Here is a 19640-nt window from a genome sequence, read left to right as displayed (position 1 = left end):
AGAGACCTCTCGAAAGGGAACAATATTTAACAAATAGTAAAACAGGTGAGGTAGAACAAGAAAAAAAAAAGTTAAATGGTGAAAATTTATTCTGAAACTAAATATTTAAGCATAAATAAAATAATTACACTATTGCACTCAGTAGCAACAAGCAAGCAGCATAATAAAGTGCAAACTGACTGTACTATACTTAATTTTAAAACGATTTACAACCTAGTCATTTAATGCTTAGGTGCACTTAACTTAATCTCTTGTAGAGCAACACCAGCGGTAATTCAGGAAAAAATCTCCCAATGCTCCACGTGAAACTTCGGTCTTCCGACTTTTTACCATTGTGTCAGTTCTCAATTGATTTTGATTAATATGTGCGAGGGAGGGAGAGCAAGACAGTTTGAAGATGGTGAGAGTGCGCGCTCTCTGCTCGTTCTCTCAGCAACACATGCGACCTGTTAGAAGCGCAACAGTCAGTCTCATCACGCACCGATCAAATAAGGCTTTAGCGGGATAAAAGTTTGCTTTGGCAGCCGCCAAAAAACGCAGTATGTGACGGCCGGTATTGATTCTGTGTCTATGTGTGGGAAACACTGGAGAGACACACACACACCAAACACGTCTAAACCTCAGCCAGGTGGTCGCTGAATAAAACTCCCAGAAATACCACGGTTCAACGTTGGCATTACTTAAAACCACTTAAGCTCTGCACCCCCTCACCGACCCACCCATGGGTCCAATATTGCATCATTATAATCATTTGAAAAAATCTATAAGTTGTACAGCACAAAACTAGACATATATGGTATCGTTTGAAAGATTAGAACCTCAGATTTCTTGATAACCCAATCACTTTTGCATTTATGTTACATAGAAAAAGATAATAAGGTCTGAATTTGATCCCCCCGCAATGACCCCCCCCCCCCTTGAGAAAATCCTATGAATAATATTAAATTTCATATTTATATCACACAATCTTACCAAAAATAGACAAGTCATATATCAAGTGAAAGCTCTTAACTTCAAGAATATCACTATGCAGTTTATTTCACCGATCCACTTTACAGTAACGTTATTATCAAAAGAATCACAAAGATGGAAATGACTCCTTTGAACAAGCAAACACATGAGTTATATTCCTTTTCGGGTCAATAACATGTTGTGGAGCTAATAGCCTCAAACGCTATATCAGCTCGTTCCTTAGGTTGTTTTCTTCAAAATGAGACCATTTTCACATGTCTGTAAAGCATGCATGGCCAAATGACACTGTAATATGTCACCGATGTCCAGATCAAAACATGTGATGCAGATAAATACTCTTATTATCCTTTTGATCATAGACAGTAAAAGAAATGGACACAGCGACCCCATAGACTTCACAGAGAAAAAATGAAGTCACGTAGAAGCACTCACTTCCTGATGACTGAGCGTACTGCTTAGCCTCAGACTGAGCTTGGCGATGTAGATGTGACGTGAGCAACCTGTCTGACAGTGGCAAGTCTTCTAGTAGTTGTGCAAAGTGAAATCTGAATCACATTGTTGAAATATTTTGTCCCATTGCTTTTGGCTCTCTATGGGCTCCTCCCCATGCTTCTCCCTTGACATTATCTGACTTTATGCCACCACGTCCCCCCGATTGCCTCATAGACAGTAAAAGATTGCCTGCGAGCTTCTCCTCCTGTCTATACAGTAATTTCTCTACTATGCGCCGGTTGTCGCGTTGTTATGACGCAATCGTTAGCCACAAGGTAATGTAGCCTTTTATACATTGTCGTGTTTCTTAAGAAATAAACAATTAAAACGCCTCAGATGTAAAGTTATTCGCTGTCAAAGTGACACCAAAATGAATGGGAGTCAATGGGATGCTAACAACAGGTGATGGCTTGGTTAGCAATGGCCGCCCCTATGGAAGGTACGCTTTCCGGGTGTAGGATTACCCCCTTCGTTTTGATCGTCTTTGTTAGCCGTGATTTTTGATGACGTCATCATGTATTGCGTCATACGTCAAAAAAGCTGAGTATCTCAGCTTTCTATAGACACGTCGATCATGCTTCTAGACCAATCAGAACCCGAGATCTCCCTTTACAAAGTTGAGGAGGCGGAGCCTTCTTTTCGATTTCCTAGCGGCTATGGAAAATCAATGGAGATGAGTAGGAGTTATTAGATAATTTGCACAGATTAATTTCAATAACTTTTTTTTGGAAGGAGATATCAAGAATTTTTTTTTCCCGTTTACTGACACCTAGTGGAATCCACAGGAACTTTCTGAAGGGAAGAATACCAAACAGATTAAAAATTATACATTTTCAAATAACAAATTAATTAAAAAATAAATCAAAATTTAGATTTTTTTTTTAACAAGACTTTTTATATATGTTTATCATAAAATTGTGAAAAAAAAAATCTGAAAAGTTACAACGTTCAAAGTTTAAAGCAAAGGGAGATATTTGCTTTTAAAGAAATCAATTTCTAAGGACTACAGCAAACAGCCGGTAGGCGACTACAGACATTCCTCCAGGGTTGCTGACATCACCAGCCCCAATATTTACAGACGAGGCCATTTTGTATCGCTGCGTTGTTGTGGTTAGTAGGCTGTAGTGGTGTTGCTGCAATGCTGACGAAACGCTGTTATTTTCATCCGGATTGCAGGTCTGGGTTACTTGCTTTGTTCAGCCCAGGGACGGGGGTGCGTTGCAGTGCGTTTAACATACAGCATGTTATATGCATGTGTGTAGACAGAGGGGAACAGGTCGCATTTGCAGCAGATGCTGCTCATCATAAATCAAAGCACGAGACAGACAGGGGTCGGAGGAGAAGACTAGAAAATGTGACATAATGGACAATATTTGTGTGTAGTTGCAATCCACGAGCCACGGTTCAGCTGCGCGAGACAAACACTGCCAGTGTGTGGACAAACACGACGGGCGCGCCCGGCTCCCGCTGCACATTTTACGGAGGAAAGCTTCCACAATCTTCGCGAGTTCAATGCAGGATTTGCACAACGTCAGCTGCGCGAGACAAACACTGCCAGTGTGTGGATGCACGACGGGCGCGCGCAGCTCCCGCTGCACATTTCACGGAGGAAAGCTTCCACAATCTTTGCGAGTTCAATGCAGGATTTGCACAACGGCTTGTCCTGAAAGATGGATTTAAAAACAGAAGCTGTTTACGGGCCACAACCTGTAAGTATGATTTAATTTTCGTCGATATGTTTTCCTGTAATAGGTTAATTGTACGTTGTAGCAAGGAAGTAAACAGATGACAACGCTGTTCTGCAAACCAGTCTGTTAAATGCTCATTCATACTTAACGTTATCCGACGAACAACTAACGTTACAACCACCTAACGTTAAAATCTCAACAGCGAACTTGGCATTAGTGTAAATTATTCTTTGATTAGAGCTTTTATGTATTGTTTACCTACAGGCATGCTAAACATGGTTCTGTGTTTGATTTGGCTACTATAGCAAAGCCAATGTTTAGTGTTCGTTTTGGGTTTTAAGAATCTGCGCAGAAAAAAGCACAAATGTGGCTGCTTCAGAGCTCATCAACTTCAGTGCCAGACTCGTTGTATACAGTACATTAACCAGGCCTCTGCGTGACTGGGGGCGGGAATGCATAATTTCACGAAGGCTGTAAACAAACCAAAATGAAAGAAGCTAAAAGTATATATAAAAAATTGTTCAAACATCCCAACAAAATTATTTTAATTGTAAAATCACCTTCATCCAGGAAATCAAATCGGCATGAGAAACATTCACATTCTTTTGTACATCTCGGCATCTCATAAACTTGACGAGCTTCCTTAATCCTGGCAAAAACGTGCAGTAATAATTTCTAAATGTGTTCACCCCCATATTTGACAAAAAATGCACTTAATATTTCATTTTAGAAAGAGAAAAGCAATCCAACCTACCATCTCTGTCGAATGAGATAAAATGGCATCGTCGTCTGGCGAAGGCAGCAGTCATCGAAGGGCGGAGTCAAGACTATTCGTTTACACGTCATCAAATTGTATTTTACATTAACAGAACTTAAAATAAAATTATTTTTGATTAACTGAAAATGCTAAACTATGTCAAGTCATGATAGTATATTGAATCAATAGGCATAATTTGTGTGTCATCCGAGCTCAATAAAATAACAATTAAAAGTAAAAAAAAAACTAACAGTATCTCAGAACTTGATTTTTTATTTCAAAACAATATATATATTTAAGTTATGACTAAAGGTCCCCTGAATTTGTTTTTCCAGAACATGATTTCTGAGCACAGAAGATAAATAATATACACATAATAATAACATGCATAAAGACAAAACGCCATCAGGGTAACACACTACATTTTCAACAAAATATACAAATAAATCTAATTTGTAAACTAAATTAACCATATAAACTAAATTACTGATCTGCACACATTGTCACTGTATGATAATTGAAATGAGCTGATGACATCACCGTTTTCTCCGGAGCGGCTGTACGGTCGAATAAAATTCTGTTGCATTATTTTCCTGTTTAACACTGTGAAGCTGCTTTGAAACAATCTGCATTGTAAAAAGCGCTATATAAATAAAGTTGGCTTGACTTGACTTGACAACAGCAAAATAATTAAATAAAAATTAAACTAAACAACATACAATGTGCAAAACACCCTAATATACATTACTGATAGCAAAAATATAAAGGAAACAAAACATATAAAATAAAAATAACAAACATTGTTTGTTTACAGTACACATTTTCATTAAACATTTTACATGCATTACACTGCAGTATATAAAGGTCTTAAATGGCACTATCTAGATGTTGGCAAACTAGGAGAGTCAAATGCTCCTGGCCATAAAGGAAAGTAAGTAAATGGTTAGATTACTGTAATCCTGTTAATTTGCAAAGGCTAGTGTCATACTTTTGTTCCTGATATAGCCTAATCTGACATGATTTTACATGTATAAAAATAAAAATCCAATCCATTTTCTTAAAAAGTGCTTTTACATTTTTTTTTTTTTACTGAGGATTCAGTATTCAGCTATTCTTAGAAATGTAGCCTATTATATGTGCACATACATTTGTGTTTGTTTGGATATGTCAGAGAGAGAGAGAGAGAGAGAGAGAGAGAGAGAGAGAGAGAGAGAGAGAGAGAGAGAGAGAGAGAGAGAGAGAGAGCGAACAAACATACATAGGGGCAGTATTTTGTGTCGCAATGTCTTCACGGGTAGAATAGCAGAAGGAAATACAAATAAAAAATTTATGAACACGACGCCAACTACTTGACTGCAACAAAAGGCAAACTCACACGTAAGAATGCTTCATTTATTCCTCTCTGGGAGCGCATTGTTAAATATTATTGAAAACGCGCGCGCGTGTGTATGTATGTAATAAGACGGTTAGCCTACTGACCATGACAGCGACAGCTACCTGCGCAGGAAAACTCTTTCGACTTGACGTCTCTTACGAAGCGTTAATGTTCAGATAAAAAATGCTTTATTGGAGAGGTACGTTATCGTTTGTGTCGTGTCATTGCGTTACGGAATTCGTTTCGCTCGAGGACGTATTTACACAGGCCTACAGAAAAGATAGGAATCGACTGCCGCATGTAGCGCAACCCTGGACAGCAGATTGTTTATCTATGCTAACGGCTCCTTACTTAAGATGCCCATCGATTTAAAAAAAAAAACACTCTTACAAGCAAATCCTACCCTGGTATACCTGTTTTGTTAGGTAACCTAATATGCGCTTCATGTGGTGGATCTAGCTAAATTACCTGTTTTTTAGTCAAAATATTATTTATTAGGTTTAAATGAACCTGAATACACGAAAGTAATTTTTAAGGGTAAGAGTTTTTATAAACCGGCCATGAAATGCATTCTCAGATCTGGTGGTTAGCTGATGAAGCTTTTTTTTATTTGCACCAAAAAAGTAAAAATTATAATTTTCGATCTTCATTTTCACTCTCTGTCAAAAACACTTGGTGAACTTCAACACCTGCTCCTCCACAGCATATGTGTGATGTGAGTTTTGATGGTCAATATGGCCAGCGCTCTACTAGAGCTGTATGTGTCTGAAATCCTGAGACAGGATACTTAGACAGAAAAAAAAGAAAAGAGTCTGTTCTGCAATAAGATGAACAAATGAAACATTCTTGTTCAATCGATCAGGCATGCCATTTAAAATAAATTTCAGCCGTGCATTTCTAATAGTTTGATCTTTTGGAAGTGAAAGGGTATGCAGTTTTTGGAGGTGCATTTTGTTTACATCCAGGGACAGAACAATGTCAGACTTACTCGATATCTTAGCTACACTATTGCTTTTGTGATTGATTGAATGACATGATTTTATATTATTAAGTTATTAAGAGCACACCTCCTTACTTTGCATGTTGAGGGGTTTCTCATTGAAGCTAACCCAGACAAAGGGCTCCTGAACCTTTGAGCAACTTTATACTCACATGATGTAATTTCTTTTACACTGTGTTTGGCTTCACAGTGGTAAACCAAGCTTTGGTAACCACAAGTTAATTTACTTGTCTTTGTTACTGCATTGTATTGTTTGTTACTTAATGCATTGACATTTATTTTACTGCTTTGTCAAAACTACATTTTGCTGATTTGGTGAAGGGTTTTCTTATTTGTGTGTGTATAGTTTTGCAAAAATAGCCAATAGTTACAAAAAATGTGCTTAAGCCATCAGAAAAAACTGTAACATTAAGAATGCATTTACTGTCTTTTTTTATTTTATTGCACATTTACAATGCAAGACATGGCAACAGCATACATAGGCACACCACATTTATAACATCCAAAGAGAACAAAACTAAAATGGTAAATATTTTGACAAAGAAAAGCATAGCTTTTACTATTTAGTTTTTTTTAAGTATTTGAAACTTTTAAATATTCTCACAAAATCATGAAAAATTAAAGTAGCTTTTACTTTTTTTTTCAATTTACATGTGTGAAGGTGAGAAACAGTGAGAATGTTTGTCAACTGTACTGACCCCAAACATTTGAATAATAGTGTAAATATAATAGGCCTAATTATAATAAACAGAGAATAATAATCAATATTAAAAATCAGGGAAGACAATTAGACTACATTTTATTTGATGGGGGAATGGTAGGGGACCTAGATGATGGGTTGGGGGTGCTTGTCCAAAAAAGGTTAAGAACCACTGCTTTAGAAACTCAACTTCCATAGGAATTTATTGAAATGCTCGCTTTGCACCATTATGAATGCCCATTCGGCCGTCTGCATTTTACTTTCGCTTTTGAATTATGGATTTAAAAGCAAGGTGCAAAAGAGGGAAAACTTCAACATCCACCGAAAAAACCCTTCTGGAATTACCGGTGTTGTTACACGTCGATTTGGGAAAATGTCCTAACCGCCACATCCCTACTGCACGCTTTCCTGCACAGGGTTATGTGTAACCTATTCTTAAAGGGGGGGTGAAATGCTGTTTCATGCATACTGATCTTTTGGCACTGTTAAAGACTTGGATTCCCATGCTAAACATGGACACCGTTTCATAAGCTAAGGTGGACGTTTAATGGGAGTATTTCTTTGCCAAAATTAGTACTTCCTGTTAGTCATAAGTTTCGGAAAGTTTTTTTCGATCATGGGTCCGCTTGACGTCAACAGGGCGGAATTTCCTTGTATGGGCCGTACGGACAATTCTACCGGAAGAGCGCGCGCGCGAGAGAGAGAGAGCGTGAAAGCAATAGGCTACGCCCATCAGAGCGCTGGCTCGTACAGATGGAATTTGCTTTTCCGGATCAACAACTGAGTTGCGCAAATATTTATGTCTGTTCCCTGCATTTCGGTGCCGATTGTTTTATAAACAAGGCCCAGTTCGACGCCGGATTTTCAGATCGCCTAATACTGAAGGATGGAGCGGTCCCAACGATAAAGGTCCCAACGTTGGAACCGCAGGTTTGACTGCTTCAAATGTCTGTTTTTGCCTATGCCCATCAAGTAGCCCATGACAATCTAAATGATCAGTGGATCTCTGTACTGAATGAAACTCTATAGTCCTTTGAGTATTAGATGGGGGGAACCTGAGAAACAGCAGTCATCACGTATTGATCAATGGAGCATGCGATGTATAGTGTGTGTACATTTGTTTAGCTGGCCACTATATGTGTATGTTTGTGTATTGTAAAAGCACTCCAAACAACAATACACAAAGAATGGGGAAATATGTTGAACTAAATAAGCGCGGTTCTTCATTCAAATGCGCTACTATTCCATGTCTTTCTATGTAAACACTAGCCTGACGCGCAAAACCAGTCCGCTTACTACAAATCATGTCTTCACAAACCACGCGTAAACATACACACACACACACACACACACACACACACACACACACACACACACACACACACACACACACACACACACACACACACACACACACACACACACATTGTAACACTCGCGCTTGACATGGTGTTCTAAATAACACAAGCCGCTAAACATATTATATAGTTAGTGTAACTTATACCACATAGTCGACGTCCTGCTCTAGTCGTTTTTGCTGCTGCTCCTGTTCAACTTCAGCCTCTGGGTCTGATTCCGGATCACAGATGTATGGCTGTATCTGATTAAAAGCCATTTTTTATGTTGAATAAAGTTTTTCCCCGCTTTTAGGGATGACGCAGCTTTCAGACGCACTCAACACAGTAACAGCGGCGCGCGCTCGACATTCTTTAGCTCCGCCCACACGATACGCCCCCAGCCGCACGGCTTTTTCCGGAAAGACTCGGAACAGCGCATCTTTCTTTTATAATTATAATAAAAATAAAGACTTTTCGGAGAAATGCAGGATGCAGTGCTACTCTATAGGTACTCAAGATTGACATGAGACTGACTGAAACTGAGTGTTTCCCCCCCCCTTTAAGGTTTACTTCAGGTTCCCCATGTATTATATTCTATAATAACTTTCAAAAAGCATGCCGTACATGGTCATGTCTCACTCACATGCAGAACTACTTTACTTTGTTTGACATTTTTAGTTCTCAGAGTAACGCACAAGGATTCAATTATTTTTCAATAATTTTAAGGATGTTTTTCTTCACTGCGAGGATGGTTAATATAAATTTTCAATTCATAAATGTTAATCATAGAAGAGGTGCATTGAGATCATTGTCTGTAGGAATTGCATTCAAATATCTGCACAGAGAAAAATATAACCGGTGTTATTTTACTAATATTTTACTATGAATGTTTTAACAGCTAAAATAATTTGGAAGAGTAATTCAAAGACATTAAAAGAGAGTAAAACATAGTAAAACTACAAAAAGAAGTTACATTCCGCATGGTTGCATCAAGAATGTTTCCAGTTGAAAGAGAGTCTGTTACTGCAGTCAGACATTTCCGTACATTTCCGTGAATGTTTCCTGGTGCAAACAGAGGCCCATTTGTAGGCAGTGAGATCAGAGCTCATTTAACTTTAACCATGTGTGTGTGTGTGTGTGTGTGTGTGTGTGTGTGTGTGTGTGTGTGTGTGTGTGTGTGTGTATGTGTGAGACTTAAAGGGTTAGTTCACCCAAAAATGAAAATTATGTCAGTAATGACTCACCCTCATGTCATTCCACACCCGTAAGATCTGTTGCTGACGTAAGACGCATCGTCACTGCGGAGTCGTGAACGTGGATTGACAACAGACCCCGAAGAGAAGACAATGCTGAATAAAGTCGTATTTTTAGTTATTTTTGGACCAAAATGTATTTTCGATTCTTCAAAAAATTCTAACTAACCCACTGATGTCACATGGACTACTTTGATGATGTTTTTATTACCTTTCTGGACATGGACAGTATACCGTACATACATTTTCAATGGAGGGACAGAAAGCTCTCGGACTAAATCTAAAATATCTTAAACTGTGTTCCGAAGATGAACGGAGATCTTACGGGTGTGGAACGACATGAGGGTGAGTCATTAATGACATCATTTTCATTTTTGGGTGAACTAACCCTTTAAGTTCAGAACAAACAAGGTATCAGCAATCACAACAGCTCAGACACGTGGATTATTTGTGTTTGATTTGGCTACAGCAACCGTTTTACATAAGCAAATCAACCCCTAAAGTCATAAGATATTTTATGCAATACAGATGAAATAAAACTGCACATATGAGTGTATGCACACATTTGCCACATCTGCCACGAAATTCTATGGTGTTTCTTTTTTTCTAAAGGGCTGAGTAGTATGAAATACCTGTAAAAAATGTGTAAATGCTATTTATACACTAGGCTCATATGACACTTACTAATAAAGGTCTGTGGATCCTACGATATCTCTGTTTCTAATATCTTCTCTGGTCAAACTGATTCTCTCAATTTTTTTCACAAAAACATTTTATATCAATAATAGGTCAAAATGAGTCTTTCCATAAAGAGAAATGTTACTGTACCCTAGAGATGTAAGTTTTGCTTTTCAATTTTATATTTGCTTCTGCTCTATCCAGTTCAAAGGCTGTATGAAGAGAGAATGTTAATAAGTTAATGCTGCTTTTATATCTCTTATGTCAGTCTGTGTAAAAGCACTTTTTGCAGTAGGTAATACTGAATGCTGCTTCATATGTTGCAGACTTTAGTGTTCTCTTGCAAAAGCTAATAAACCTCGCTTAAAAGGGCACTTCAGCACTGGGAAGATGAATGTGTATTTAAACTGTGTCATTTATGTAGTAGAAATGTGAAATTATAATTATTATTATTATAATTTTTTTAACTTCTGCACTTGCTTCGCTGCCCTACGAGGCCACTCCCTACACCGCCCCCAACGTCGTGTTGATCTTCATAATATTACAATAATTTCGTTCAGTTAGAGAATAAACACTACAATTAAAAACTGAATGTGTATTTTCAATAAAGTGTGAGTGAGCCGAACGAAAGTCACAGGACAGGAGTCAGATTTAATTCAGCACGAGAGGATCTGAGCAGAGCTGAGATAAGCGCGACAGTCATTCTCAGTGCTTGACCAGTCTGATAACTTTCATAGGAATTCATTGAAAAGTTGAAACACTCACTTTGCTCTGCAACGCTCCAGGTATGAATGCCCGAGGCAGAGCCAAGCGCATTTACATTCTGTGAGTGAGATCTCTCCCCTGTGGGCGGGTTGATAACATGTGGAACAGCTCCCTCTACTGGTTGAAGTTTTTAGGCTTTGGCCAAAAAATCCTTTTCTCCAGAAATAAACTGCATAATTCTCTCGTCTCAGGGGGATATGAGGGGGGAAAGTACCATAATTCAAATATACTACGGGGTTTCTACTGATACAAAGCTTAATGCTAAATCACTGAAGTGACCCTTTAACTCTTTAAACCTTCGTATAAATGGTATTTTCTAGGGATGCACCGAAATGAAAATTCTTGGCCGAAACCGAAAATCAAAAAAGAGGAAACAAAGGCCGAAAACCGAAGCACCGAAAGAAATTATGCCAATTATTAGTACCATTGCATCTATAACTGTGTACTAACTTTACTAAAATCCAGGCATTGCAATTGCAATTGCATAAATTAATATGAAAGTTTCAAAGAATAAATCAATTACAAATTATGCCAATATTTATTTAGCACATTGCAACAATGCACAGTATAAAATAAAATTCTAACTAAAATGTTTAACTTGACCCCACTCATGTGTACATTAAATAATAATGTACAGACCTACAGAAAGGTTTTAAAATTAAATGTTCTCTCATAAAAACAAAGTGCATTTAGGTCTAGTGCATTTAAATGTTTTCTCTGTAGGACTACTACAAGAAAGTGCATTCAGAACAAGTGCAACTGCTTAAAGATACTAGTGTATCAAAGCAAAGACTGCCCTAGCCCAGGGGTTTTCAAACTTTTTGTGTGTGTGGACCACTATTTGTAATCAAAAAATTTTGCGGACCACCTCATAACACACATAATAAAATATGTCTACACACAGTCCTACCTGAATTATTCCGCACCTCTAAATAGGCTTACTAGCACTAAAACTATAACTATTCATCACATCAGTACAACAGGCTTGTTAAAAGAAAGTTTACTGCAGACAACGGCTGCTACATATTTAATTTATTTATTCTGGCTCATAGATGCATCCGACTCACTGTCAATCTCTTAATTTTTTGTAACTTCTGCCTCTGTCTCTTTGACAGATAGAACCTGTTGCTATCCACCGATCCATAACTGCACTGAACTTGAACGTCACGGCCGAGCGCCACTAGCCTATTTTTGTAATCGCACAATAACTTGACAATTAAATACAAATGTTATATCAATATAGGCCTACATATTCTTTTTACTTTTTATTTTTTATGGGAATTTCCTGGTAAAATGAAGGTAAAAAAATATTATTTTATTTTATTTTATTTTGCCTTTCCACGGACCACCTGCAGTACCCTCACGGACCACTAGTGGTCCGCGGACCACAGTTTGGGAATGACTGCCCTAGCCCATATGTTAACTGTAGAATAGGGATAGCGGTACACAAAACTGACGGTTCGGTACAGCAGTTTTACAAAATGGCTTTTTATTTATTTGTATTGGTTTACTGAAAAAAAAAGTATCTGTCCTTAAATAAATTATATTATAAGTAAATGTTTATTGAATATATTGCTGTAAACTATATAGGGAGCCCTTACTTGCACATTAATATTAAAGGTTAACAACAGAGCCCAAACTATTAGCCTAAATTCAGTTGCTATTTATTTTTAGGTCTAATAATCAACACTCAAATAACATAGTATGCAAACATGTAAACTTCACATAAGGCAGTATTTGCAATAACTTCTAAATCTAATTATAAAATATTTTTTTATCCAATTCGTTGTTGAAATATGATAATTTGTGTCTGTCATTTTCATGACAGGTTTATTTAAACATACATGAAATAATCAAGATATCATTAACAGGTTAAGTAGAATATAATGAATATAACGGCTAATATAGGTCATATATTTAGTGAAAGAGTTGATTTCTCAAGTGAACTAACAGCTGTGGACACTAAATGACTGCCTGAGGTAAATGTGATGCTAACTTACATGACTGTTTAGTTTAGCCTCAGTTATATTGAGGTCTTTCCGCCATTGAAACACTGACTGAGCGATTACACCACATATGCTACGTGACCGTAAGTTGTGTCCTCAATGTTCATTCATGTTTATTATTAAGGAAAAGATGATCGATCGCGCTCACAGATGATCGCGTTCACCCGCGCGTGCCGCGGCTTGAACTGTGAAGTGATCAGTGATGCCACATTAAAGAGCGTCAAAACGGCATTTATCATTTGAATTTCGTGATACATGTTGATCGATGTTGGTGTGGGAACTCGGATTTAAGTGTGTTCCAAGCTTAAAACATGCCCACTGTTAAAGATTGCATTGGGAAACCGTTCGGTTTCACAGTGAAGTCTGGTCCTCTTCTCATTGAGAACATGAGCTCTCGCTGTCAGTGCTTGTGCATGGAGCAGACGTGGGTGTTTCTCAGATATACTGAAATACGTCCACACCGCAAACATGTTGCTTCAGACAAGCACGTGCAGGTTGCGGTTTCTGTTTGCGTCGTTACAACATTTCGGCCATATTGTTTCGGTGATAAAAGTCTTTTGGCCGAAAACCGAAAATGCACTTTTGGGCCATTTTCGGCCGAAAATTTTCGGTGGCCGAATATTCGGTGCATCCCTAGTATTTTCATTTCAAACAGTTAACACATTAATAAGCACACAATGCGCCAACTACACACTGATGGTTTTGCTTACTCTGTGCTCAAGGTAGGCTATATCAGTTTGAGGTCATACTTTTGTCATAGTTCTGTAAACATACAGGGATCCAAACTTCAAGTACTGGTGTTTATTTACACACATCAAAACAAACACAAGTGTTTTTTTCCACTGTGAGAACATGACCATCGCAATGTTGCGGTCGAGACTCAATGACTTCCGTAAAGGAGAGAGAGTCCCCTCTACCACACCCCAATCTGCTTTCTCTGAGAGAGATGGTACCTTGGCTGGTGGCCAGGGTGACCTGAGGGTTGTGCTGTGGTATAAAGAACCCCGACGATCATTCCTCGGGCCACACCCCCCTCTCGCACACCGCTACCCGCTAGTGCTTGAACTGAAGCGGCGTCTTGACGCCCCGCTCGTTTCGTTCACGCTCCAGATAGTGGCGAGATGTCAATTGCCGCATCTCAAGGTGGGCTAGAGTCCTTTGGGGATGAAGATTCGCTGTGCTCCGCCTTCGGATGTGCCAGCACTGCTCGGGTCTGACCCAGAGTTGACAGCCATGTTATCTCGGGCTGGTGGGGATCTCTCCGCCCTGTCATGAGCGCTCACGGTTGGACGATTGGTATTTGGGGGCGACACCTGACAGCTGTCGGGCCCCGCCCCCAATGCCTTTCGTTCCCAGGTGCATGAGGAGCTCACGCGGTCCTGGAAGTCACAGTGTCTTCCCGTGACCGTTCGGTGGCCTCCTCCACCTTCTCTGCCCTCGATGGGGCCATGGCCTAAGGGGACACTGGGGCCCCCACCCCGTTGGACACTCTGTTGCGCACTACGGTGTCTATGGAGTGCTTCGATGTGGCTATCCTAAGCACCCCTCCGAAGCCTGTGGGCTCTCGTCTACTTCGTGGCGAAGTCCTGCAGAGCTACGGGCCAGGCCGCTGCCCCTTTGCACATGCACGAGGGAAGAGCCAACCAAGGGCTCTTCAATGAGCTGCGTGCCGCCACCGACCCCGCCCTCTGGGCGACGAAGGTGATCTGCTTTACTTCAGTGAAGCTGCGAAGTTCTTCCGTATGCAGCCCCTCGCGGATCATACTTGCATCTTAAGTCGTCCCTGGGCCTGCGGGCAGGCATCTGGTTCATGTTTCCACGTGGAATATGCTTCCCAGTATACCTTGGTATTCCTGTGTTAAGTGGGAGTCTTTCGTCTGTACTAGTAAACACTTCGATCATGAATAATACAATTAAGTGCATGATGTGCAGAGTCAATCTGTCATAGCATTATAATGAGAACACGATTTTTAATAAAATGTTGTTTCTGTGTGCTTTCGTTGTCCGTGTATCAGCGTTAAGGGAAGAGCGCATTCAAAATGTTCCGTTTCAAACCATAGCCTGTAAAATAAGCATGTGTTGATTTAAATTGTAATAGGTTCATATTAATCTGATATAGGGTGCGTTTGGTTGAGTTTATTAACCAGCTAGCAAGCTCTGCAGGGTGGTGTTATTTCACAGTTTCAGCTCAAATGCAATGCTCGATATTATTGACTTGGTTATTTGAGACGGTCATTTTATAAAGATTTTTTCAAAGACATTTATGCATCATAATCTAGCAGTTATTTTTTGTTTTATATGTTCATGTTCATGTCAACAACTATTTTCATAACAGTATTTTCATTACTGACGGACATGCCCCGCCCCATGTACTCGAGTACTCTTTTTTGAGACCTATCGATGATCGAAATGAGAAATTGACAAAAATGCCCATCCCTAGCGATGACGCACTGAAGCATTCTTTGTTTAAATTAGCTCAAAATTTATGTCAGATGTAAGTAATTACCTTGACAAACTATACATCATTTAAAAGATCTAAGACTCAAGCTTCCATTTTTGACCTCTGTTTTATTCTCAAAGTCATATAGTGACCGTAATTTGTTAATACGTGTCAGGAGTTATGAATATGAAAACCGCGTTGGTACCTTAGATTGTAATATGAGCGTCAGCTGATCTCATTCATAAAAAACTCTATTCTCGTCACGAAGACAACAAAACAACATTCCTCAGGGCTTTTAGTTCAAAAGTGTGCAGATGAGGAGAAATATTGATAGATTCTCATATGTCTGTGTCAAATTTCTATACAGAGAAGTGTTATTTATTCAATCGCAGATATAATCATTATGAGCGCTGGATACTCTTATGTGCTGTGTTTTCATTTCTTACTGGCAGCCGGAGGGCGCTCCATGCACATGTAGTCCATATACGGTAGACGAAGAAGATACCATGTAACATTGACATAAACAGCTTCCAGAAATCGCTATAACATGTAGATAGACACGTTTGAAGATAATAAACACACAATCGCGACAATATATGGCTTATCTTTGTTATTTATACCATGTTGGGTGTTTCCATAATAGATTATATTTATAATGCAATGCTATTCGAGCCTTTATAATTATGCAGAATATTGTAAAATTATATATTTTCTGTCTGATTTTTTTGATCCAAAGCCAAATGAGATCACATAAGGTTATTCAAAACATTTGACTTGTGATATAAAGTAAGTTTGGAGTTTTAATCTCATTAATTGTTGTGTTTTAATAAATTGGTGTAATAAATCATAAATTATGGTTTAATAAATCATAAATTGTTGTGGCAGATAATATAGATTGTTTTAAGCAAAAACTCACTTCATTTTGATTTTCCCCTCAGAAATGTTTACTTATCTAGTAAATTAATCTTGATTTAAGAATTTTAAATATTTGGACTGGAAACAAGAAAAAATACCAAATAAGAAGAGCATGTTTTGCAGTGTAGTCAAATCTTTTGATCATTTAAAATATAATAGGCCTTTGTTGACTACATTCCAAATAAAATAAACTAAAAAAATATATTTCCTTTGCTCTGTTGCTCTTTGTCACATTGGCCTACCTGAAGCGCATTCATTATGTAGCTCATTATGCGGGCTATTATGTTTGTTTGTCCTCTCAGGTGATCTCCAGCATTATTCATTAGCTATCACGCCTCCTCGCATATTGGCTTTGTGAAGAATAATGTGTCTTACAAATTTTAAATCAGTGTATTGTTTTATGTGAATGAGTAGGCTCAATGATTCTCACATCAGTTTAAAGAAAAAGCTCTATGCAAATACACCCTGGAGTCAAAATTCTTGTAAACACATATCTATTGTGTGTTTTGAGACCTTAATTAATTTTTTTTTGTTTTTGTTTTTTCAAAAACGGTGCATAAACATTTTTCTCTCAAAATTACAAGCATGTACATACATGTTGCTTAGATATTATGGTAGCCCAGTTTGTGCTGAATACAGTGTAATTACACTTTTGCCATTAATGTTTTTATAAGCAAATGGAAAAAACACAAATGTCAGCGCATGTCAAAACTTCTAAAGGACCCCAAAAGAGCTCAGACCAGAGGGTTAACAGCTAATAATAATAATAACAATAATAATAATAATACAGTTTTTTCCAACTGCTTACACACGTTTTCAAAACCATGTCTCCTTTTTTCAAAACTCTACACACAATTCCCAAAACTGTACACACAAAATGCTAAATGCCTCACATCTCCTTCAAAATGTAACACTGCATTCAAAATGCCATAAACACTTGTCAGAATGAAGTATTTGCATCAAATGGCAGTCCAGGAATTGTTGGTCACATGATCAACAAGTGTTGCCCTAATCTCACCAGAGATGGCTCTCCTTCCTTCTCTTCTTTGCCCTCTGCTTCCTTTTCCTTTTCCTCTTCCTCCAACTCCCCTCCTATTCTTCCAACTCTTCGTCTTTGAATTTGTCCTCTGTAATAAAAAACTGTAATAATCAGAAATATTTCTTGAGCAGCAAATCGACATATTAAAATTTAGAGATGTTCCGATACCCTTTTCCCCTTCCCGAGTACTGATCCGATACCTGGGTTTGTATCTGTATACAGCTGTATATACTACTAGCCCTGTATGAATTGCTAGAATTATTTATAGTGTGCTTCAGACTTATCCCTTAATAAAACATAAACAAATACACACAGTGAACTACTGTATTTATTACAGTATTTTTATTATCTGACATGCATTTGACAGTAATATTATTTATTTTTCTTAAGTGAAAAAGAATTTCAAATGCAGCCACAAATTTAACAGTGCAAACTGAAAAAGGTATTTTAGTTTTACAATATAACTGTATAAAAAAGTAGTAGGAATATAAAAAATTATATATTAATCAGAAAATAATATCTTTACAACCATCTAGGCATAATTAGGGGTGTGCGATATTGACAAAAAAAAATCTCGATATTTTCTGGGATTTTCTCGATAACGATAATTAGGCGATATTTTGCTGAGTGTGTTATTGTGCTGGTACTTTGGTAGGTTTAGGACTGATGATTTCCAAAGTTTATGATATTCTTCATATTCTGTGTGGTGGTCAGTTTACAGAAGTGACAGAAATCATCTTTACCTTGATAAATAAATTTTTTACATCTTTTGTGTCAATTTCATAAATTTAATGAAAAATGTATTATAACAAGACACAATAGGGCTGTTACCAATCAAATTAAATAAGTATCAACAAAATTAATCTTTGCAGTGCAGAGGAAACACAGCAGCTGCAACTGAAGTGGCATTTAGATCATTTACACAGACTGTTTACTGTTTGATCATTTACACAGCTCAGAAGTGACAATTTAATAACCTGCAGTTATGCATAAATAATGTTTTGATGTTTCAAACAATTCAATTCAAACAATTCATTCAAACAGCTGATTCATTAAAGGAACGAAGCATTTGAATATCTTAATCTATTAGTCATTGAATCATTGATTCAATTGATTTGTTCAAAAAGCTGATTCATTCATTCATTATGAAAACACAGCTGTGTTTTGCTCAGAGACGCAGATAGCCTACAGTGCTGTGTCTTTGTTTTGAACTATTTTTTGTGGCGAAATAGAGAAAAAACAGACAATATGGAAGTCTAAACTGTAAGTCACTTAATATTAACTTCTTCCCAGATAGCAATGAGTCGGCGGACCACCGGCGGTGATCCGGCGGCTGTAGAAGCGTCAGAATTGCGTAATCGCAAACACGTTTGACGGCACACCGCCGGCGGCAGCCGCTTTTTAAAAGCGGCAGCCGGCTTCCTACCGCCTTCGTTCCGCCGCCGGCCCGCAGGCAAACCGCCGTTCCGCCGCCTTTAGCTATACCAAAAGGCGGCCCGTCGGAGGCAAACGCTATTTTCGAGCGATCTGCCTCCGCTTATTGTGTAATAAATAATATATATATTTATTTATTTATTTATTATTCATATATTTGTAACATGCAGTTTATGATGGATAATATTTGAACAAACCAGATAAATTCCCATTTGCCATTTTTATTCCACATTTCAAAGTACATTAATTGTCAATGATACAAGATAATATAAATGAAATAAATAACAGACAATAAATAAGCTTAAATAGGCCTATAAATAACAAAAAACATTTTTACTAAAGAACCTGCATGTTTCCAATTAAATTTGTTTAAAAAAAAAAAACACCCTTACAAGCAAATTATAACACTTACAATATTTGTTAATAACAAAGAGGTCAGCTCTGGGATGAAAAGAATTACCATTAAATATTATATCAAATAATGAGGATATTTGGTACCAAAGAATGTGCAGGATACCAAATAAATCGAGGTATAACATCACATTTAACAAGCCATTTCTAACAATAGGATAAATGGTAATAATTCAGAGTAAAGCTCTGGAGAAGAATAGAACAGTAGTAGAACAGAACATTATAACAAGGCTGACTATGGGTTCTCCGGTTTTCCCCGACCTCCAGAATGAGGCAGCGCAAATTGGCTTATCTTCAGTGATTTCTTGTGCGCCTATATAAAGGACAAACAACCTCGCCATCCCATATCTATCCAAGGAGCTGCCTTCAAGGCAGGGT

General features: G+C 38.0%; 1 protein-coding gene across 1 annotated transcript in view; it reads left to right on the top strand.

Annotated features, from left to right (window-relative positions):
* Positions 1 to 5133: 5133 nt before the first annotated feature.
* Positions 5134 to 19640, top strand: part of LOC307132962 (uncharacterized protein) — a 116052-nt gene continuing 101545 nt past the window's right edge. Inside the window, exon 1 of the mRNA XM_079827615.1 lies at positions 5134 to 5286. The gene's annotated coding sequence lies outside the window, so the exon portion shown is untranslated. The remainder of the gene's footprint in view (positions 5287 to 19640) is intronic.

Source organism: Gobio gobio (assembly GCF_949357685.1).
Source record: "Gobio gobio genome assembly, chromosome: 10".
In the NCBI taxonomy this organism is placed as follows: Eukaryota; Metazoa; Chordata; class Actinopteri; order Cypriniformes; family Gobionidae; genus Gobio; species Gobio gobio.
Note: the sequence above shows the minus strand (reverse complement) of the source record. Positions and strands in the feature narration are given on the sequence as shown.